The sequence below is a fragment of the Apium graveolens genome, chromosome 10 (assembly GCF_009905375.1).
Source record: "Apium graveolens cultivar Ventura chromosome 10, ASM990537v1, whole genome shotgun sequence".
NCBI lineage: Eukaryota > Viridiplantae > Streptophyta > Magnoliopsida > Apiales > Apiaceae > Apium > Apium graveolens.
Window position 1 is genome coordinate 86,085,850 of NC_133656.1, and position 25,105 is coordinate 86,110,954.

Below are 25,105 nucleotides of genomic sequence, written 5' to 3' on the forward strand. Positions count from 1 at the left end.
TGCTCTATAGATTGAGATATCTACACTCTTGCCCTTGTTATCTTCATCCAACTTTGTAGCTATAGACATAGGTGTAGATTGTCACACCCCCAACTTAACCAACAAATTAAATATAACTATTACAATATTTAAAAGTAAGTAAACATAACCAAATCCAAGATTTTACAGTTTAGGGTTTGAAACAGCCCAACACTACCATCTATTACAACTGATTTTAATTTCGAGTCCTCACACAAAACTATCTCTTATTCTACCTGAGCTCGAACATACGCATCATCGTCACAGGTCTTACGTGTTGTCTGCTTGAATCTAACCATAGCTGCTAGCTGTAATATCAGGGTAAAGCAAGGAGTGAGCCAAATGCTCAACAAGTGCTAAACAATACGATACAAAATATAAATCGAGATATATATTAAAGAATGACAATGGGAAGACATAACCAATAATAACAAGAGATAAAACTTTGGGTGATGGCATCATTTGCTTGTATCAAAACATTTTCAAAATCATATCTTAATCAAAATCATTTTATGACGCTACGGATTACAGCCGGTGATCAGCCGCGAAGTAATCCCGAACCTCGCTGGGTTCTAGAACATTAATGGGATCCCTAGGCAACTTTTAAGCCTACAATATAAGTGTGGAAAGAACTCGCGTCTCAGTCCAGATCCACTATTCAAAGAAAACATTTATCCCCCTTTGGGACTGAAAATCCACATTTTAATCATTTCAAAAACTGATGCCGATTTATAACAAAATCTCTTTAAATAGTAAACATTTTTATGAAGGGATTATAGATCAACTTGAAACACTGGAAATACGATACTAAATCTCAGGGCCATGATCCACTAGACTTTACTCTATTGGGGTAGCTGAAAGGTTTCCATATACAAAAACTTGGACAAGGAAATTTAGCAAGGCTATTGAATATTATGAATGAGTAATGCCAAACTAGCTTAAAGAAATGGTTTTTGACAAGGTACAAGTGCTGGAACATCAAGAAGATAAGCTTCAAGAATACTAAGGGTGTTAAGGTATGAAGAAATGATCTTTAGCTCAAGGTATAACAGGATTGCCAAACTTTAGGGTAATAAAGAGGGGTATCAATCAATTATGGACAACTTTGATGAATATCTGGCTTTTAGGTATCAAGGTAAAGTTCTATAGGGGTTCAAGCATCAGGGTGAGATATCAATACTTTAGGAATCATTAGCATGTTAATCAAAAGGATCAATCAAGTATTATAACAACTCTTTATTTTATCATAGTGTTCCAATTACTTTGATATACTATCATGATAAGACTTTTGATCTACTTGCAATACGTACTTGAGGGTTCATGGCATTTCTATATAATTCAAAGATAAACTTAGGATACGCTTGGTTCAAGTATATCAAAATGACTCAGGATAATCGCATCAATATATATGAACTATTTGTAGTGAATACGAAAGACAGGTTAAATCACATGCCTTGAGAAAGGCTGGTCTGGTCTGGCTGGTAGGAGCAACTGGAAGCTTCACTCAACCTTTATGGCAAGTTTACCCTCGTCTCGAGATCCTACATAAATAATAATAATCCTCATTATAATATAATCTAACCAACTTAACCTATTTACAACACAAATGGCACTTAGGCCTATATGCACGCAATTTATATTCACCTTATAAATATAATCGTACACATAGCCACATATACTCACATATCATATTTTAATACCAAATAATATCACACACACCATAATGCAACACTAGGCTTGGATGATCTCGACTCACAACTTAAGTCACTTGGTCGCTATACTAGACAAAGTCTCCAAATTTTGGCTTCCTAACTCGATGTGCCTTTACTAAACTATCCAAAACCTATTGACCCTCACTTGGGCCCTTTGCTCTACTGACTTTATACTATCCTACAACCATAGTGGTAAACCTAGATCTCACTCCTAAGTATTCTAAAACTATGTGATAAGTGAAAGTGCTCACTGGAGTAAATTTCAGAATGACATCTATGATTTCTTGAGTGCATTAGACACCCTTAAATTACAAGTTTTCCTCCAAAACTTTTACACTAGACTCTTCTGACGATAAGGCATCTCCCAAACTTGATGTGGCTCAAGGGCCTAGCTTGGGCCTCCTTGGGCCTAAGCTTAAAGTCCAAGGTTCCCCTGTTATTCTGGGCAGAAAATGCCCTGACTTGGATTAACTTGTGACAGATGGTTCTAACTCAAATCCTATGGAATATGGTTGGAAAAACTCCTCTGACACTCCCTCTAACTAAGGCCCAACATGGCCTAATGAGGGCCTACCCATGACATGGTCAAAACTTCTTATTTCTAAGTTGCAACAAAACTGTCCCCTGCTGGACAGATTTTGTTATTCCACTTGTGCACCTAACCAAACGACTTGCAAACCTCCAACCAACACCTAAAACCTTTTATATACTCCTAATTCTAGCTTCTGGTGGCTTGGGCCTCAAAGTGCACATCAATGACATGGTCAAAACTCACTCTAAACCTCAGGGTACTAAACTGATTTTCTGCAGAAACTAATACTCTCCTTTCTCCAAGGTTTTTACTTAAAAAACTCAACCAACAACAACCAAAAACCCAAACCATGACTTAACTATGGTGATCTACTGAACTAACTCCCTTACACTCAAAATAATCTTGATGGAGATCATCTTTACCTAAGGTGTAACATGGCAAAATAAAAGAAATCACATTACACAATTTACAAGTTATCAAGTTTTTGAAAACAACAAGTTATATATTCTTATAAAATATATATACGAATTATTACCACATATCAAGGAGCACTAATCAAGATTAATACCTTATCCTTACTGAAATTAAATCTTACTAACAAAATCTTTCCAAATGATCAAAATCTTCCAACATTCCAAGAGAAATCTACATGCATGCATGACTTCGAGTCTTACAAACCAAAGCGACATATTTTCTAAATATATTCTACCATAAAATCGACATGCAAGCCTAGCATAAGCTATATCTAGATGATCACTTAGCATGCAAAGGGTTTTATCAAGTTTTTGATACAAAATTTATGTTATCACCACCAAAACACATAGAAATGAAACAAGGCAACAAGAATAATCTCAAAAACCATTCATTCGGCTCCCTTAAGGTCATGGCCGAATGAAATGGAAGGGAAATGGTCATTCAACATCAAGAGTCTCTTTCTCAAGACTTGGCATTTCACCATTCTTTGTAGTCCTCTCAAAAACAACCTTAAATCCATAAGAATCAAGATTATACTTTGAGTTCCAACTAAAACTTTGACATGCAAACTTAAAACTTAAACTTTTTACTCAAAAATCTTTGAATTATATATGATCATGATATAGGAAGTAATATTTACTTGTATGGAAGGTGGGAGCTTGAATGTGGAATGAAGAAAAGGGGAGGGGGTAGGTTTTCGGCTAAAAACCCGAGAGGAGAGGGGGAGGGCCGAGAGGAGAGGGAGGAGGGAGGAGGAGTGTGGAAATGGTGGAGTGAAAGTGGTGTGTTTGTCATGTTTACTTGGTTTTTATTTGCCCATAAGTGAGTGGATGAGAGAAATTACAATAATAACCTTCCAATCATAGTTAGGTAGATTTGCATGCAAGGACAAAATAGTAATGTGGCTAGTAGAATGAAAGTGAGTGGGGTTGGAAATGCCCTCCTTGCCCCTTGGTTGAATAGAAGAGAGTTTGCATGCAAGGGTAATCATGTAATTTGATAATTATTAAGCAACTAATTTTCAAAGATTTATTTTTATATAATAAAATAAAAGTTCATAAATTATAAAATTTATACCATAAAATAATTTGGATTTTTAGAGATTTTATGAAATCACTTTCAAAATTTGTGAACAAAATATCTTTTAAAAGAAAATTTCTCCAAGGCTTATAATATTCCTTATAAATCAAAAATAAAGGAAATAAATAAACTTTTGCTTTGAAACAAAAACATGTACTACACATAAAAATTTTATAATGCAGAAATTCTCACTCACACAAACGTGCAATCATTGAACATATTTACTTTCGGCTTTAATATTATACCAAAACCACAAATAAAATTACACGAAAATGACGGTCGTAACATCCTCTCCCCCTTAAAGGATTCTGTCCCCAGAATCTAAGAGAACAGATGAGGATACCGAGAATGCATATCAGACTCTAACTCCTAAGTCGATTCTTCGACCTTAGGTTTCCTCCAAAGTACTTTCACTAACTCTACCGACTTATTTCTAAGACTCTTCTCTTGCTAGTCGAGTATTTTGACTAGTTGCTCCTCAAATGACAGGTCTGCCTGAATTTCTACAGGTTCATATTCTATCACATGGTTGGCATCAGGATTGTACTTCTTAAGCAACGACACATGGAACATATTATGCACATGCTGATACTGAGGTGGTAAGGCTAACTCGAAGGCTACCTTCCCCACTTGACTCAAAATTTCAAAAGGACCTATATATCTAGGTGCTAACTTCCCTTTCTTGCCAAATCTAGATAACCCTTTTCTTGGTGACACCTTCAACAAAACGGCTTCGCCTACTTGGAATCGAACATCCTTACGCGCTGGATCCGCATACTTCCTCTGTCTATCTTGAGCAGCAAGTAACCTTTATCTGAATTAACTTGACTGTGTCATGCAACTGTTGCACCAATTCCGAGCCGAGAATCCTTCCTTCTCCTACTTCATCCCAGCTTGTCAGTGATCTACATTTTTGCCCGTACAAAGCTTCGTATGGTGGCATGCCAATACTAGAATGATAGCTATTGTTGTAAGAGAATTCAATCAATGGCAAGTGGTCATCCCAACTTCCTGCAAAATCGATTGCACAACTACGCAACATGTCTTTGATTGTTTGAATTATCCTTTCACTCTGACCATCAGTCTGCGGGTGGTACGCCGTGCTCATATTCAACTTCGTGCCAAGACTTTCTTGAAATTGCTTCCAGAATCTTGACTTATCGGGAATCTCTGTCTGAAACTATTGATATGGGTACTCCATGCCTTAGTACGATTTCGCGCACGTACAGATGAACCAATTTGTCCAATGATGACTTCTCATTAATTGGAAGGAAATGTGCTGACTTCGTAAGACGATCAACTATAACCCATATAGCGTTATGTCCGGATTTCGTTCGCGGTAGTCCCACTATAAAGTCCATAGCAATATTTTCCCATTTCCATTCTGGAATCTTTAGGGGCTGAATTAATCTGCTTGGTCGTTGATGTTCTGCCTTCACTTTCTGACAAGTATAACACTTCGCTACCCATTCCGCCACGTCTCGCTTCATATTTGCCCATCAAAAGTTCTGCTTTAAGTCCCAATACATCTTGGTGCTTCCCGGGTGGATTGAAAATCTTGAATTATGGGCTTCTTGTAGGATCTCATTCTTTAATTCAGGTACATGAGGAATCCAAATTCTTAAAGAAAACCTTAGTATACCTTGCTCATCCTTTTGAGTACTAATCTCCTCTCCAGTTAGCTGATTCTTCCCTTTCTCCATTACCTCTTCTTGACATTTCTTTATCTTTTCCACTAGTGTTGGCTGAAAAGTCATTGCACGACAAACTTCTTCAACTATTCCATAATTACACAGTTCTAATCCAAATTTCTTAATCTCTTAAGACAATTCCTTTGGTGTTGCCATCATATTTAATCTTTCCTTTCTACTTAGTGCATCGGCCACAACATTCGCCTTTCTCGGATGCAATCGTAGTCCTTGATCAATTCCAACCATCTCCTCTGCCTCATATTAAGCTCCTTCTGAGTGAAAATGTACTTTAAACTCTTATGATCTGTGTAGATTTCACACTTCTCTCCGTAGAGGTAATATTTCCAAATCTTAAGTGCGAACATTATGGCGGCTAGTTCCAAGTCATGCATCGGGTACTTCAACTCATGCGGTTTTAACTGTCTTGACGCATACGCGATCACCTTACTGTGTTGCATTAACACACAACCCAATCCTTTATGTGAAGCGTCGCTGAATATCACAAAGTTTTCTTGGTCATCTGGTAGTACTAACACCGGAGCTGTTACCAATCTCTGTTTCAACTCTTAAAAGCTATCCTCACATTCTGCACTCCATTCGAACTTCTGATTCTTCCTGGTTAACTTGGTCAATGGCGTGGCGATTTTCAAAAAATCCTTGACAAACCTTCTATAGTACCCTGCCAATCCTAGAAAACTTCGTACTTCCGTAGGTGTCTTTGGCCTCTCCCAACTCATAACCGCCTCAATCTTTGCCGGATCTACTTTAACTCCTTCATTTCCAATGACATGCCCCAAAAATTGAACTTCCTTTAACCAAAACTCATATTTGGTAAACTTTGCATACAACTTCTCTTGACGAAGTATCTCCAATACTAACCAGAGGTGTTGCTTATGTTCTTCTTCCGACTTAGAATAAATAAGGATGTCATCAATGAATACCACTACAAACTTGTCCAAATACTTCTTAAATACCCGATTCATCAGATCCATAAATACGGCCGGGGCGTTGGTCAATCCAAACGGCATTACTAGGAATTCATAATGCCCATATCTGGTCCTGAATGTTGTCTTGGGAATATCTTCTTCCTTGATCTTTAATTGATGGTATCCTGATCTCAAGTCAATTTTTGAAAAGCACTTTGCTCCCTTCAGCTGATCAAATAGGTCATCTATTCTTGGTAGCGGGTAGCGGTTCTTAATCGTTACCTTATTCAACTCCCGATAATCTATACATAGCCGCATACTTCCATCTTTCTTCTTTATAAACAGAACAGGTGCTTCCCATGGCGACGTACTTGGCCATATCACTCCTTTATCCAACAATTCTTGTAGCTGGCTCGCCAACTCTTTCATTTCTGCTGGTGCCATCCTATATGGGGCCTTTGAAACTGGTTCCGTTCCTGGAGCAAGGTAATCTCGAACTCGATTTGTCGATCTGATGGTAAACCTGGTAGTTCTTCTGGAAAGACATCGGGGAACTCGTTAACTACGAGGATATCTTCTATGCTGGGACTGCCTTTTTCTGAATCCACTACATAAGCTAGGAACGACTCACAGCCTTTTCTAAGTAGCTTCTTAGCCTGAACGATTGTAAGAAACAATTGCTCTTGCCTCTGCCCCTTAAATAATACCTTCTCTCCACTCTTCGTCTTTAAATATACTTTCTTGGTCTTACAATTAATCTGGGCGTTATTCTTTCCTAACCAATCCATTCCTAAAATTATATCAAACTCTCCTAACTTGAAGAGTATCAAGTCGGCTGAAAACTTATACCCCGAAATATCAATCTCACACTTCGAACAGAATTGATTCACAGGAATCTTCTCTTGGTTTGCAATTACCATATTTACTACCTCGCTCATAACCATTTTATTACATTGAAGTTTATCAACAAAAGTTTCTGATATGAAAGATCTTGTTGCTCCCGAATCAATCAATACTTTAGCTTTGACATTATTGAGTAAAAGTGTACCTGCTATCACCTCAGAATTCTGAACAGCATCCTTCATCTTCAGATCGAATGACCTTGCTGTTGCTTGCGGGGTTGTTATAGGTGGTGGAGGTAATGCCAATACCTCGGCTGGCACGTTTGCACTGGTACTTGCCACATTCATTAGAGCTTTGACTGGTCCGGTTGCCTTACACTCCCTAGCTATGTGTCCAGTCTTTCCACATTTGTAACATGTAACTCCTGGCTTCGGCATCTTGCACTCATTTGCCAAATGTCCCTTCTGGTTACATGTTAGGGCGAAAACACGCGCTTATATTCATGCAAGTATACGCGTTCACAAGTAATATAGAATACTTTCTAGTTCGTTCCCACAGAGACTCAGACTAATTATTGTTTAATTAAACTCACGCACCAACATATGATTACTTCTCAATGATAAGACACTAACACTTAGAATTGTTGACTAAATATTAACTACAATTAATTACTTAGTTTATCACTTAAATAACACTTCAATTAACAATATTAAAACACTCATGAGATCACAACTTCATTACTACTTCCTTCAATAGTTATTGTTATTACCCTTAGCATGTGACAGTGATGATATTAATCGAGTAACACGAAACTGATAAAAGCCAACTTTCATTATACTAATACCATTCTACCAAGCATCCACAATTAAGATAGAAGTTGAATAGTCATCAATTATGTTGAGTTCCTATATGTCTACAGAAATTGACAACACAACGAATTAAGCACAAATTATTCCTTTTGATTACACAGGGCAAATAAAACTGTTAGAGTTACCCACTAATCATGCACATCGTACATGAACCTATGCTAGCATGGCAAGTTCTAAATCTCAAGATCCACCGTCGCTTCACAAGAGATTAATACCCTATCTTATATATTCGCGACACACATAAGACGAATATGCACAACCAATACTAGATATCATACAATCATCACCCACTAAAGTATTAAATAATTAACTAAAGAATTCCATAATAAATCCGTTGCGAGCCCATGATCACGATTAGCCCATAATAGCACTTATCGTCATCATGGGTTCATATGAAATCATGATAAACAAACACAAGAAAATAATAACTAAACTAATTATATTAAATCAGAGTACGTCACAAGAGTAAATAGGTTCAAAGTAAGAAAACTAGCATCCAACGTTACAACGAAATAAGAATCACAAGAAAATCTGCTTTCTCTTCGTTGCTGTGTGCTAAAACGGTCTTCTTCCTTATCTCCTTCGCTCCTTGCTTAATACCACGATCTCCCCAACCTCGTGAAAATGTCTCCAAATCTACTTATATAATAGTCCCATAAAACTCAGATTACATAGAAGTTGGAAGCCAAACAGAAGTAGAAGTCTAAAAATAATTATTTAATTTTCCGACCCTGCGCGGCCGCTCAGCATAGCTGAGCGGGCGCTCAGCTTTCTGCGCGGCCGCTCAGCATAGCTGAGCGGGCGCTCAGGACCCTACTGGATTTTTCCTGAGTTTGCTCCGTTTCTTCGCCGTAATCTGCCCCCTTCTTTCCTCTCGCAATGACGAACACATGCCAAGGCTTATTCTTGATGATTACTCCTCCGAAATGCAACTAATACCCTGAAATGCATAAACACTAGAAAAACGCATCAAATACACAAAATACTTGATTTCAAGGCACCAATTTAAGCCATTTTAAGATGTTCTAAGTGGTATAAAATGCCACTTATCACACCCCCAAACTTAAATCGATGCTTGTCCTCAAGCGTCACAGACTCAAAAACAAATAAAAACATGCATGAATGCAATCTATATGAAAATACAGCGATCCCCCTTACTACGAACAAACCAACCAAATTGCAACATCTCAACAAATACAGTTAGGCAACTAAAGATCAATAAACTCATGCAAACGAACATACAGCCAGAAATGTGGTGTGTGCAGATGCTTAACAGATATGCTTCGGAACTAGACCAGTTATTATGACTCAACTATTATCAAGGCAATCACATGATTATACAAAGAATAAAAATTCTAGGCACAAAGTAACATATAACACTACAAGAATTTTGGAGCTTATTACGGAATCATGCTTTTTATTCACGACAAGAATGCTTATTTGACCGTGCAATGAGTGAGGTCCATAAAAGACTTATACAATGGTATCCATGTAATGAGCGTTAGGTTAGCGGATCCCAGACTCTAAAAGCCTTAGGTCCCTAGGCACAAAGTCCCCTAAGAACTTAATAAATCGAATACCAAAGAGCCCACTCGTGATCAATTATGCATAAACACAAAAAAAAAATTCTTTCTTTTTTTTTTTCAAAATTTCTGAGCAAGTGCGTTTCGCTCTATCTTGCTCAACCCTAGACTACTCGCATAACATGCGAGCCGGCTACTAGCCAATTGACGCCTAGCCACAACTAGCAACAAATTCCATTTTTACTCCATTTTTTATTTTTCATGCCTTTATTACTAAGAACCTATTATCGAATTCTAAGCATAATAAATAGATTAACCTTGAAAACAATCAGATCATAACAACAATCTAGCCCTTAAGCATTCTCTAAGACTTAGTGAAAATACAAGTGCTTCTAACATGCATATCAACCTACACGACTCAATATCACTTTAATGCTATCACTACACTCGCATCAACATCACAATTCAGTCGATAAATCATCACAAAAGGGATCATGGTATATGCATGAGCTACATGACATGATAAACAAATAAAGCTATAAATAAAAAAAAACTATAAGGCAAAAATTATGCAACTATATGAACTAACTATCATGAATATGCAACTATATGACACACACAGAATGTTCCTTGACTACCACCCCCAAACTTAAAATCTTTACTGTCCCCAGTGAAGGTAGTAGAAAGGAACACAGGGTATACCTACTCGGAGTCATCATCATCATCACCCTCAGTGGGTGGAGTATCAGGCGGCGGGTATGCAGAGTCCTCATCAAAAACTGGCCACTGGATATCAGCTCCAAGGCCCCGAAAAGCAGTCCCTAACGCAAGGGTGAGCTCCTGAGCAAACCTGCTCTGCGTCTCGTACATGGAATCCATCCGCTGTGAAAGCCTCCTAAAACTGGGTATTAGCCATCCCAGCACCCTCCTGAGCTCTCGAAGAACCAGCCTCATCACGCCTAGGCCTAGCCATAGTAGCACCTCGTGCTGGACACCCTCCTGGAAGACGATAACCCAGCCCATGCTCCTCGGGCTCACCACCGGTCCACTCCTGCATCCCATTAAGAGTCTCAGAATCAATCGGAGCGGCCGGCAACTGCAACTGCTCATGAGCCGGCCAGTTCACTCCCACTGCTCGGCAAAGCTTCGTGACCGTGGATGCATAAGGGATGTTCATATGCTTAGCTCCCCTCAAAAACTTCAGAATTCCTTGGTAGATAAACTCACCAAGGTCCACATAGTACTCCTCATTAAGAATTCCCCACAACAACTGTGCTCTCTCAACTGTGACCTCGTGTGCATGCGAAGAAGGCAAAATATTAGCACAAATAAATGCGTTCCATACACGAGCATACCTATTCATAGCGATCGCCGGGAAGTGACGATACTCATTAGTGCCGGTCTTGAAGGTCCAAACCGTGCCCGGCCTACAGAGAGTAGCACAAATCAAATCCAAGTCGAAATCCTCAGCAGTCTTCTCATTCCAGTTCTCCTCCTCGGGCTTCCTCTCTCGCTACACAATCACACGGCGAATCGCCGTTGGGTGATAATCAACCGCCAGCCCTCGGACCACAGAAAACCTATTCTTCTCGGCCTTCGCATTCACATAGAACTCGCGAACCACGCTCATCGGTACTGCTTCGGGCGACTCACAAAAATTTATCCACCCCTTCTCTGCAATCATGGGTAGCAACTCACCATCCCTCCCCGATGGTAAAAACCCTCTCTCCTTCAGAATCGGCTTCCCCAAAAGCCTCGTGTACTCCTCCTCCGCAGCTCTGTTATTCAACCGAGGTCTTGCAGCAGTACCCCTCGATGAATCAGTAGTAGGGACTGTTCTGTTGCTATCAGTAGTTCGTGCTTTCTTGGGTGCCATTGAATCTTGAATAAAAGTGTTTAAGAACTAAGTTTTTGTGTTTGGGAGAGAGTTTGAGTGTAGAGGTTTATGGGGGATATGTAGGATAGGTGTATGTATATATAGGATGTGAATTAGGTTAAAACTAGATTATGAGTGGGGTTGAGGGATAAAATGATGGGGTAGTAGGAACAAATCGTGGGTTTATGGGCTAAAATTAGTTTTTTTATTTTTCTAATTTTTTTGATTTTTTTTCTGAACTTAAATTTTTTTCTGGCAGTCGACCCCTGAGCGGTCGCTCAGCAGAGCTGAGCGGGCGCTCAGGGGGTCACTGGAAAAAAAAATTTCAGTCCCGTTTTTCTGATTTTTTTTGTGTTTTTGAATAGGTTATTAACTTCTAAGGGTTCCTGTAACAACAAATCATGGGTTGCCTCCCACGCAACGCTTCTTTTTCGTCATTAGCTTGACATTGCGTACCTTTCTCAAGTAGTCAATAAAATGGCACTAACCACTTCTCGGTTTGCCATGTCCCCATAGTAGTGCTTCAACCGCTGACCATTAACCTTGAATGCTTGGTCCGGATCATTCTCAAAAATTTCCACCGCTCCATGTGGAAACACAGTTTTGACAATAAAAGGTCCAGACCACCTTGATTTTAACTTCCCTGGAAAAAGTCGGAGACGAGAGTTGAAAGAGAACTTGTTGCCCCGACACGAATAACTTAGGGTGTAGTTTCCTATCATGCCACCTCTTCACCTTTTCCTTGTACATTTTGTTATTCTCGTACGCTTGAAGTCGGAATTCATCAAGTTCATTTAACTGAAGCATTCTTTTCTTACCAGCTGCATCTAAATCCAGGTTCAACTTTTTCAACGCCCAGTAGGCCTTATGCTCAAGCTCCGCAGGTAAATGACATCCCTTACCGTACACTAACTGAAACAGGGACATACCAAGTGGAGTTTTGTATGCTGTTCTGTAAGCCCAAACAGCTTCATCGAGCTTTAAGGACCAATCATTCCTTGACGGACAAACAACCTTCTCTAGAATGCGCTTGATCTCTCTGTTAGACACTTCTGCTTGACCATTTGTTTGCGGATGATAGGCAGTAGCAACTCGATGATTCACATTATAACGCTGCATCATAGAAGTGAACTTACGGTTGCAGAAATGCGACCCTTCATCACTTATGATTACCCGAGGTGTTCCAAACCTTGTGAAAATCTGCTTATGAAGAAAATTCAGCAATAAAGCTTTGACTTCTACCCATTTTGAGACATAATCGACTGCCAGTAAGATGTACTGATTATTGCAGGATGAGACAAAAGGCCCCATGAAATCGATTCCCCAAACTTCAAAGACCTCGACTTCAAGCATCACATTTAACGACATCTCATCCTTTCTCGTCAAATTTCCCACTCTTTGGCAACGATCACACCTTAAACTGATGAGCATTCTTAAACAAAGTAGGCCAGAAAAAACCTGCTTGCAGAATACGAGCTGCCGTCTTCTCACCACCATAGTGTCCACCATAAACCGTGGAGTGGCAGTCTCGTAATATCCCCTCCGTCTCACAGAACGGGATACATCTCCTGATGATCTGGTCAGCTCCTTGTCTAAACAAATATGGTTCACCCCACATATACCACTTCACCTCATGCATAAACTTCTTCTTTTGAGCTGAGGTCAAATTAGGAGGCATTATATTGCTGACAAGATAGTTTACAATATCTGCAAACCATGGCTCTTCCTCCTGAACTGCGAACAACTGCTCATCCGGAAAAGATTCATTGATTAATGTCCTATCTTGTGAAGTAGACTCGGGATTCTCCAACCTAGAGAGATGGTCAGCTACTTGATTCTCAGTACCTTTTCGATCCTTGATCTCTAACTCAAATTCCTGAAGTAAGAGCACCCAACGAATGAGTATCGGCTTCGAATCCTTCTTGGAAACCAAATAGCGAATGGCTGCATGACCAGTGAATACTGTTACTTTAGTCCCAAGCAGATAAGATCGAAATTTCTCGAAACCAAAGACTATAGCCAAGAGCTCCTTCTCCGTAGTGGTGTAGTTAATTTGGGCCCCATTTAAGGTTTTACTCACATAGTAGACCACATGAAAGAGATTATTCTTGCGCTGCCCCAGAATTGCACCTACCGCATAATCACTCGCATCACACATCATCTCAAACGGCTCTGTCCAATCTGGTGCTGTAATAACTGGTGCAGTGATCAAACTCTTCTTGAGAGTCTCGAATGCCGCCAAACATTCATCATCAAATTTGAAAGGCACATCTTTCTCAAGCAAATTGCACAACGGCTTAGATATCTTCGAAAAGTCCTTGATGAATCGCCGATAAAAACCCGTATGACCAAGAAAACTACGGATTCCTTTCACAGAAATAGGTGGTGGAAGATTTTCAATGACTTCCACCTTGGCCTTGTCCACCTCCAGACCCTTGCTAGAGACCTTATGCCCAAGAATAATGCCTTCACGCACCAAAAAATGACATTTCTCTCAATTGAGCACCAAATTAGTTTCCACGCACCTTTTGAGTACGGCACGAAGATTATTCAAACATTCATCATACGAATGTCCAAAGACGGAGAAGTCGTCCATGAACACCTCGACATTATTTCCAATCATGTCAGAGAATATAGCCATCATACATCTCTGAAAAGTGGCCGGGGCGCCACATAACCCAAACGAAACTCTGCGAAAAGCAAACGTGCCAAATGGACAAGTGAAGGTAGTCTTTTCCTGATCCTCTGGTGCAATACAAATCTGATTATACCCTGAATAGCCATCCAGAAGACAATAATACTCATGACCAGCCAACCTGTCAAGCATCTGATCAATGAAAGGAAGAGGGAAATGATCCTTCCTCGTGGCTTTGTTCAACTTTTGATAATCCATGCATACTCTCCATCCTGTAACTGTTCGAGTGGGGATAAGCTCATTCTTCTCATTTGCTACCACAGTGATACCTCCTTTCTTAGGCACACATTGTACTGGGCTCACCCAAGAACTGTCAGAAATAGGATAAATGATCCCTGCATCTAGCCATTTCAGAATTTCTTTCTTCACCACCTCCTTCATGATAGGATTAAGTCTACGCTGCTGTTCAACAGTCGGCTTACTACCTTCCTCTAGCAGAATTTTATGCATACAATATGAAGGGCTGATCCCCTTGATGTCTGCTATGGTCCATCCAATAGCCGATTTGAATTCTCTCAAAATCCTTAAGAGCTTGTCTTCCTCACTACCTGAAAGGTCAGATGCAATAATAACTAGTAAAGTAGATGCATCACCTAAAAAAGCATACCTCAAGTGTTCAGGTAATGGCTTGAGCTCCAAGGTAGGTGCTTCCTCAATTGATGGTTTGAGCTTTCCTTCAGCATTCTTGAGGTCAGAAGTACCAAGAGATTCAAACGGCATGTCCAGCTTTCGCTTCCAGGTAGAAGCATTCAGATATTGTAATTGCTCGTTGCCATCTTCATCATCACTGTCAAAATCCCCCACTAAGGCCTTTTCCAATGCATCAGTCATTAGCATGCGATCGAGTTCTGAAGTAACCGCAGAATCAATCACATCCACTTTTAAGCACTCCTCATCTTCTGTAGGAAATTTCATTGCTTTGAACACGTTGAAGGTCATATCCTGATCTTGTACCCGCATAGTAAGTTGACCTTTCTGTACATCTATCAAGGTACGGCCAGTAGCCAAGAAAGGTCTTCCCAAGATTATGGGAATCTTCTTATCTTCCTCAAAATCAAGAATAACAAAATCTGCAGGAAAGAAGAGCTTATCCACCTTGACTAGCACATCCTCCACTATGCCCCTTGGGTAAGTAATAGAACGATCAGACAATTGTAGAGACATGTATGTGGGTTTTGGATCAGGCAAATCCAACTTTTTAAAGATCGACAACGGCATCAGATTGATGTTTGCTCCCAAATCACAAAGGCACTTGTCAAAAGTCAACTTGCCAATGGTGCAAGGAATGGTGAAGCTACCTGGATCTTTAAGCTTTGGAGGTAACTTTTACTGCAGAACAGCGCTGTATTCTTCCTTGAGAGCAAGGTGTCAAGGTCATCCAGTTTCACCTTCCTTGAAAGAATATTCTTCATAAACTTCGCATAACTAGGCATTTGCTTCAGAGCCTCAGCGAAAGGTATATTGATGTGAAGTTTCTTGAACACCTCCAGAAACTTACCGAACTGTCTATCCAGCTTTTGTTGCTGCAATCTCTTAGAAAAAGGTGGTGGAGGATAGAGATGTTTCTCCCCTGTATTACCCTCAGGCAGAGTGTGTTCAACAGTAGTCTTCCTTGGTTCCGCCGCTTTCTCCTTTTGCTTAGCTTCTTCATCTCTAATTTCAGCTTATCCTTCTTTTGGCTTTTCAGCATCAGCAACTTTCCAGACCTTAAGGTAATAGCCTTGACTTGCTCTTTAGCTTTCTCCTGCCTGGTACTTCTGTGTCACTAGGAAGTGTTCCAGGTTGACGATTAAGCACTGCATTGGCTATTTGACCGATTTGATTTTCCAAGGTCTTGATAGAAACCGCCTGACTCTTGCATAACAGCTTAAGTTCCTCAAAATCAGCACTAGTAGGTGCAGCTGCACTTCCCTGTTGAGGGTATGATTGCCTTTGAGCATACTGCTGTGGTTGCTGGAATCCAGGTGGATTAAACTGTTTACTCACACCTTGCTGATATGGTGGCTGAATAGCATTCTGATTATTACCCCAGCTGAAATTTGGATGATTTCTGTTATTAGGATGATAAGTAGCTGGCATAGGCTGCTGTTGTCGCTGATAATTATTCTCATACTGAACAGATTCGTTGACAAGAGAAGACTGATCCGTAGCATAAGAACCTGCACAAAGCTCATAAACCATAGCTATTTGATTAACTTCATATGTAGCTAGAGAATCAACCTTCATAGACAGCGCTTGGAGCTGAGCTGCAATAGCGGTGGCTGCATCGACTTCCAGAATACCTGCTACCTTCCCAGGCATCATCCTCTGAGTTGGGTTTTGATGCTCATTTGCAGCCATAGTCTCGATAAGATTATAAGCCTCAGTATAACTTTTAGCCCATAAAGCGCCTCCAGCTGCTGCATCGAGCATGGGCCTAGATTGGGCCCCCAAACCATTATAGAAACTAGTGATCACCATCCAATCGGGGATTCCATGATGTGGACACTTCCTCAACATTTCCTTGCAGCGTTCCCAAGCTTCGCGCATAGATTCTGAAGGTTGCTGCGCAAACTGAGTAAGAGCACTCCTCATAGCAGCAGTCTTTGCCATCGGATAAAACTTCACCAGAAACTTTTGCGCAAGATCTTGCCAAGTAGTGATGGACCCAGCTGGTTCAGAATGTAACCAGTCCTTAGCTTTCTCCCTCAGTGAGAATGGGAAAAGCCTCAGCTTGATAGCCTCATCAGTCACACCATTATACTTAAAAGTGCTGCAGATCTCGACAAAATTCCTTATATGCATGTTGGGGTCTTCAGTTGTAGCTCCTCCAAAAGAAACAGAATTTTGCACCATCTGAATAGTGCCCGGCTTGATTTCAAAGGTGTTAGCTTGAATAGCCGGATGAAGAATGCTTGACTGAATGTCATCAATTTTTGGCCGAGAAAAGTCCATAAGAGCTGGATCAGCCTGAACAATACGATCACCCATGATTACTGGTTCTTTCTGCTCAGTTCCTGAATCTGAATCTTCAAAATCTATCTTCTCCGGAATATCAAGAACTTCGTCTGTCTCCTCAGCTGTATCTAAAGTCCTCTTGCGAGTACGAGAATGAGTTTGCATAAACGCTAGCTTAAGTACCTGAAACACAACCAGAAATAATAAGTAACAACTACGTCCTAATCACTGAGTCCTAATGACCAATGATGGTAAGTACATAAACTAAACAAATACGCCGAGTCCCCGGCAGCGACGCCAAAAACTTGTTAGGGCGAAAACACAAGCTAATATTCACGCAAGTATACGCGTTCTCAAGTAATATAGAATACTTTCTAGTTCGTTCCCACAGAGACTCAAACTAATTATTGTTTAATTAAACTCACGCACCAACGTATGATTACTTCTCAATGTTAAGACACTAACACTTAGAATTGTTGACTAAATATTAACTACAATTAATTACTTAGTTTATCACTTAAATAACACTTCAATTAACAATATTAAAACACTCATGAGATCACAACTTCATTACTACTTCCTTCAATAGTTATTGTTATTACCCTTAGCATGTGACAGTGATGATATTAATCGAGTAACACGAAACTGATAAAAGCCAACTTTCATTGTACTAATACCATTCTACCAAGCATCCACAATTAAGATAGAAGTTGAATAGTCATCAATTATGTTGAGTTCCTATATGTCTACATAAATTGACAACACAACGAATTAAGCACAAGTTATTCCTTTTGATTACACAGGGTAAATAAAACTGTTAGAGTTACCCACTAATCATGCACATCGTACATGAACCTATGCTAGCATGGCAAGTTCTAAATCTCAAGATCCACTGTCGCTTCACAAGAGATTAACACCGTATCTTATATGTTCGCGACATATATAAGACGAATATGCACAACCAATACTAGATATCATACAATCATCACACACTAAAGTATTAAACAATTAACTAAAGAATTCCATAATAAATCCGTTGCGACCCCATGGTCACGATTAGCCCATAATAGCACTTATCGTCATCATGGGTTCATATGAAATCATGATAAACAAACACAAGAAAATAATAACTAAACTAATTATATTAAATCAGAGTACGTCACAAGAGTAAATAGGTTCAAAGTAAGAAAACTAGCATCCAACGTTATAACGAAATAAGAATCACAAGAAAATATGCTTCCTCTTCATTGCTGTGTGCTAAAACGGTCTTCTTCCTTATCTCCTTTGCTCCTTGCTTAATACCACGATCTCCCCAACGTCGTGAAAACGTCTCCAAATCTACTTATATAATAGTCCCATAAAACTCAGATTACATAGAAGTTGGAAGCCAAACAGAAGTAGAAGTCTAAAAATAATTATTTAATTTCCCGACCCTGCGCGGCCGCTCAGCATAGCTGAGCGGGCGCTCAGCATAACTGAGCGGGTAGCTGAGCGGGCGCTTAGGACCCTACTGGATTTTTCCTGAGTTTGCTCCGTTTCTTCGCCGTAATCTGCCCCCTTCTTTCCTCTCGCAATGGCGAACACATGCCAAGGCTTATTCTTGATGAATACTCCTCCGAAATGCAACTAATACCCTGAAATGCATAAACACTAGAAAAACACATCAAATACACAAAATACTTGATTTCAAGGCACCAATTTAAGCCATTTTAAGATGTTCTAAGTGGTATAAAATGCCACTTATCATTACATCTATAGCATGTCATGCTCAGTTTATTACTCACTCCGGGGTGCCTTCTTCCACCGTGCTTGCATTCCGGTCTCTGGAACCTGTTTTCTCCAACTTGTCCTTGGCTTGCCTGGTTGTTCCCCTTTGATTCTTGCCTTTTGCCTAAATTCCCTTTCTTTTGAAAATTTCCTCCCTTATAGAATCCAATCCTCTTTACATTCCGATCTTGTGAATTTCCGGCTTCAGTCTTTTCTCCATAAAATGGAACCTTTCTCTTCTTGTTATCCCTTTCCTTCCTTGACTGCATCCCATTATTCTCAATCAGAGCAGCTTTTTGTACTACTCCCGCATAGGTTTCAAGCTCAAACATAGCCACTCTATCTCTGATCCAAGGCTCCAATCCTTGCTGAAATTTCTTCGATTTTTCTTCCTCAGTGCTGGTATACTTTGTCACAAACCTTGACAACTTAGTGAACTTCATCTCATACTCCAGTACAGTCATGTTCCCTTGCTTCAACTCAAGAAATTTAAGCTCCATCTGATTCTGCATGTACTTAGGGTAATACTTTTCCAGAAATAACTTCTTAAATCTCTCCCAAGAAACCTGCTGAGTTGCTTCCATAGCTTTTACTGATTCCCACCAATAGATGACTTCGCCCTTCAAGAAGTAAGTAGCATATGGCGTCTTCTGACTGTCTCCTAACTGTACCAACTCAAAAGCCCATTCCATTTCCTTAATCCATGTGTTAGCTATTACTGGATTAGTGGTATCATGAAATGCAGGTGGATTCACATTCTGAAAAGCCTTGAAAGTGACAATTTGTCGAGGTGGTACTGGTGGCTCGGGTGGTTGGTGTGGTTCACGGTTACCTTAGTTTTCAATTCGTTGTTGAAGAGTTAGTTGTTGTTGAGCTATAACATTGGTTTGCTGTTGCAAAGTTTCCAGTAGTCGAAGAATATTTGGGTCTGTGGTAGATGTGGTTGTTGGGTTCTTCTTTTTGGGAGGCATGATCCTGAAATAAGAGTTCTGTCAAAACAGATATGAATGATGAAATAATTTGAGGGTATCGCATGGCATTCTTATTTACATATGAGGTCAAGTTTAAAATTAAGCAGATATGGCGATGCATATAAAAGCGTAAAATAACAGTTAAGAGCAAATGGAACGATAATGCATGATTATTGAAATTTAAAGGTCATAATACATCAGGAGTAGGACAAAGTCTGATTCTAGGAACAACATGCTTATTTAAAGGAAACAACTGGGAATTCTACGAAGTCTGATAGTACAACAACATGAAAAGGTAAATAATGGAAAGAACTAAGGCTTCACTCCATCAGAACGGGGCTTCGTAGTCTTCTCCTCTCGAAGCGTCTTCACAATGCTCTGGAGCTCATCTGCCACCATCTGGATGACATACTGGCTGGTGCGGTCCCGATGCGCTGGCATCTCCTCAAGCTTAGTGTTGACGTACTGAACCAAAGTCTCAAGTCTCGCAGTCATCTACTCCTTGGGCTTCCCTTCATAGTTTCGACTGTCCGGGTACACGTTCTTCAGTCGGTCGTACTTGCCCTGAAGCATGTCAAACTCGCGCCTCAACTCAGCATACACGGAGAAAGCAATAGTGTCGTCCGACCCAGAGGGTGTCAAGGAATGTGCCCTTTGCTGACAAACCAATAAGAGGAGTATTAATAATAAATTTACTCAACCTACTCTCTCGCATATTATCTATATCCTATACATATATCCTATAATCCTATTTGGGCTGTCCAGGGACTCTAAACCGTAGCTCTGATACCAAAACCTGTCACACCCCCAACTTAACCAACAAATTAAATATAACTATTACAATATTTAAAAGTAAGTAAACATAACCAAATCCAAGATCTTACAGTTTAGGGTTTGGAACAGCCCAACACTACCATCTATTACAACTGATTTTAATTTTGAGTCCTCCCATAAAACTATCTCTTATTCTACCTGAGCTCGAACATACGCATCAGCATCACAGGTCTTACGTGCTGTCTGCTTGAATCTAACCATAGCTGCTAGCTGTAATATCAGGGTAAAGCAAGGAGTGAGCCAAATGCTCAACAAGTGCTAAACAATACGATACAAAACATAAATCGAGATATATATTAAAAAATGACAATGGGAAGACATAACCAATAATAACAAGAGATAAAACTTTGGGTGATGGTATCATTTGCTTGTATCAAAACATCTTCAAAATCATATCTTAATCAAAATCATTTTATGACGCTACAGATTACAGCCGGTGATCAGCCGCGAAGTAATCCCGAACCTCGCTGGGTTCTAGAACATTAATGGGATCCCTAGGCAACTTTTAAGCCTACAATATAAGTGTGGAAAGGACTCGCGTCTCAGTCCAGATCCACTATTCAAAGAAAACATTTATACCCCTTTGGGACTGAAAATCCACATTTTAATCATTTTAAAAACTGATGCCGATTTATAACAAAATCTCTTTAAACAGTAAACATTTTTATCAAGGGATTATAGATCAACTTGAAATACTGGAAATACGATACTAAATCTCAGGGCCATGATCCACTAGACTTTACTCTATTGGGGTAGCTGAAAGGTTTCCATATACAAAAACTTGGACAAGCAAGGCTATTAAATATTATGAATGAGTAATGCCAAACTAGGCTTAAAGCAATGGTTTTTGATAAGGTACAAGTGCTGGAACATCAAGAAGATAAGCTTCAAGAATACTAAGGGTGTTAAGGTATGAAGAAATGATCTTTAGCTCAAGGTATAACAGGATTGCCAAACTTTAGGGTAATAAAGAGGGGTATCAATCAATTATGGACAACTTTGATGAATATCTGGCTTTTAGGTATCAAGGTAAAGTTCTATAGGGGTTCAAGCATCAAGGTGAGATATCAATACTTTAGGAATCATTAGCATGTTAATCAAGAGGATCAATCAAGTATTATAATAACTCTTTATTTTATCATGGCGTTCCAATTACTTTGATATACTATCATAATAAGACTTTTGATCTACTTGCAATACGTACTTGAGGGCTCATGGTATTTCTATATAATTCAAAGATAAACTTAGGATACGCTTGGTTCAAGTATATCAAAATGACTCAGGATAATCGCATCAATATATATGAACTATTTGCAGTGAATACGAAAGACAGGTTGAATCACTTGCCTTGAGAAAGGCTGGTCTGGTCTGGCTGGTAGGAGCAACTGGAAGCTTCACTCGACCTTTATGGCAAGTTTACCCTCGTCTCGAGATCCTACATAAATAATAATAATCCTCATTATAATATAATCTCACCAACTTAACCTATTTACAACACAAATGGCACTTAGGCCTATATGCACGCAATTTATATTCACCTTATAAATATAATCGTACACATAGCCACATATACTCATATATCATATTTTAATACCAAATAATATCACACACACCATAATGCAACACTAGGCTTGGATGATCTCGACTCACAACTTAAGTCACTTGGTCGCTATACTAGACAAAGTCTCCAAATTTTGGCTTCCTAACTCGATGTGCCTTTACTAAACTATCCAAAACCTATTGACCCTCACTTGGGCCCTTTTCTCTACTGTCTTTATAATATCTTACAACCATAGTAGTCAACCTAGATCTCACTCCTAAGTGTTCTAAAACTATGTGATAAGTGAAAGTGCTCACTGGAGTAAATTTCAGAATGACATTTATGGTTTCTTGAGTGCATTAGACACCCTTAAATTATAAGTTTTCCTCCAAAACTTTTACACTAGACTCTTCTGACCATAAGGCATCTCCCAAACTTGATGTGGCTCAAGGGCCTAGCTTGGGCCTCCTTGGGCCTAAGCTTAAAGCCCAAGGTTTCCCTGTTTTTCTGGGCAGAAAACGCCTTGACTTGGATTAACTTGTGACACATGGTTCTAACTCAAATCCTATGGACTATGATTGGAAAAACTCCTCTGACACTCCCTCTAAATAAGGCCCAACAGGGCCTGATGAGGGCCTACCCATGACATGGTCAAAACTTCCTATTTCTAAGTTGCAACAAAACTGTACCCTGCTGGACAGATTTTGTGATTCCACTTGTGCACCTAACCAAACGACTTGCAAACCTCCAACCAACACCTAAAACCTTTTATATACTCCTAATTATAGCTTCTGGTGTCTTGGTCCTCAAAGTGCACATCAATGACATGGTCAAAACTCACTCTAAACCTCAGGGTACTAAACTGATTTTCTGCAGAAACTAATACTCTCCTTTCTCCAAGGTTTTTACTTAACAAACTCAACCAACACCAACAAAAAACCCAAACCATGACTTAACTATGGTGATCTACTGAACTAACTCCCTTACACTCAAAATAATCTTGATGGAGATCATCTTTACCTAAGGTGCAACATGGCAAAACAAAGGAAATCACATTACACAATTTACAAGTCATCAAGTTTTTGAAAACAACAAGTTATATATTCTTATAAAATATATATACGAATTATTACCACATGTCAAGGAGAACTAATCAAGATTAATACCTTATCCTTACTGAAATTAAAGCTTACTAACAAAATATTTCCAAATGATCAAAATCTTCCAAAATTCCAAGAGAAATCTACATGCATGCATGACTTCGAGTCTTACAAACCAAAGCGACATATTTTCTAAATATATTCTACCATGAAATAGACATACAAGCCTAGAATAAGCTATATCTAGATGATCACTTAGCATGCAAAGGGTTTTATCAAGTTTTTGATACAAAATTTATGTTATCACCACCAAAACACATAGAAATGAAACAAGGCAACAAGAATAATCTCAAGAACCATTCATTCGGATCCCTTAAGGTCATGGCCGAATGAAATGGAAGGGAAATGGCCATTCAACATCAAGAGTCTCTTTCTCAAGACTTGGCATTTCACCATTCCATGTAGTCCTCTCAAAAACAACCTTAAATCCATAAGAATCAAGATTGTACTTTGAGTTCCAACTAAAACTTTGACATGTAAACTTAAAACTTAAACTTTTTACTCAAAAATCTTTGAATTATATATGATCATGATATAGGAAGTAATATTTACTTGTATGGAAGGTGGGAGCTTGAATGAGGAATGAAGAAAAGGGGAGGGGGTAGGTTTTCGGCTAAAACCCGAGAGGAGAGGGGGAGGGCCGAGAGGAGAGGGAGGAGGGAGGAGGAGTGTGGAAATGGTGGAGTGAAAGTGGTGTGTTTGTCATTTTTGCTTGGTTTTTATTTTCCCATAAGTGAGTGGATGAGAGAAATTACAATAATAACCTTCCAATCATAGTTAGGTAGATTTGCATGCAAGGACAAAATAGTAATGTGGCTAGTAGAATGAAAGTGAGTGGGGTTGGAAATGCCCTCCTTGCCCCTTGGTTGAATAAAAGAGAGTTTGCATGCAAGGGTAATCATGTAATTTAATAATTATTAAGCAACTAATTTTCAAAGATTTATTTTTATATAATAAAATAAAAGTTCAAAAATTATAAAATTTATACCATAAAATAATTTGGATTTTTAGAGATTTTATGAAATCACTTTCAAAATTTGTGAACAAAATATCTTTTAAAAGAAAATTTCTCCAAGGCTTAGAATATTCCTTATAAATTAAAAATAAAGGAAATAAATAAACTTTTGCTTTGAAAAAAAAACATGTACTACACATACAAATTTTATAATGCAGAAATTCTCACTCACACAAACGTACAATCATTAAACATATTTACTTTCGGCTTTAATATTATACCAAAACCATATATAATATTACACAAAAATGCCGATCGTAACATAGATGCAGGTGAACAATCAACCATACTAAACTTTTTCAATAAATCTTTGACATACTTAGTTTGGATGATGAAGATTCCATCACTTCTTTGACTGACTTGAAGTCCAAGAAAGTAACTTAATTCGCCCATCACACTCATTTCACATTCACTCTGCATAAGCTTAGAGAATTTTTTTGCAAAGATCTTCATTTGTAGAACCAAGGATAATATCATCCACATAGATCTGAACTAGGATCATATCATCACCATGCTTCTTGTAGAAGAGAGTCTTGTCAATAGTACCTCTTGTGAATCCATGCTTAATCAGAAGTTCTGATAGTGTGTCATACCGAGCTCTAGGTGCTTGTTTTAGTCCATAGAGAGCCTTGAGTAGCTTGT

At 39.1% G+C, this 25,105-nt stretch overlaps 1 non-coding gene across 1 annotated transcript; it reads left to right on the forward strand.

Annotated features, from left to right (window-relative positions):
* Window positions 1-16,709: 16,709 nt before the first annotated feature.
* On the forward strand, window positions 16,710-16,816 carry LOC141694418 (small nucleolar RNA R71). The gene has a single exon (XR_012563726.1). It is a non-coding gene; the product is annotated as a small nucleolar RNA R71 (small nucleolar RNA).
* The last annotated feature ends 8,289 nt before the right edge of the window (window positions 16,817-25,105 follow it).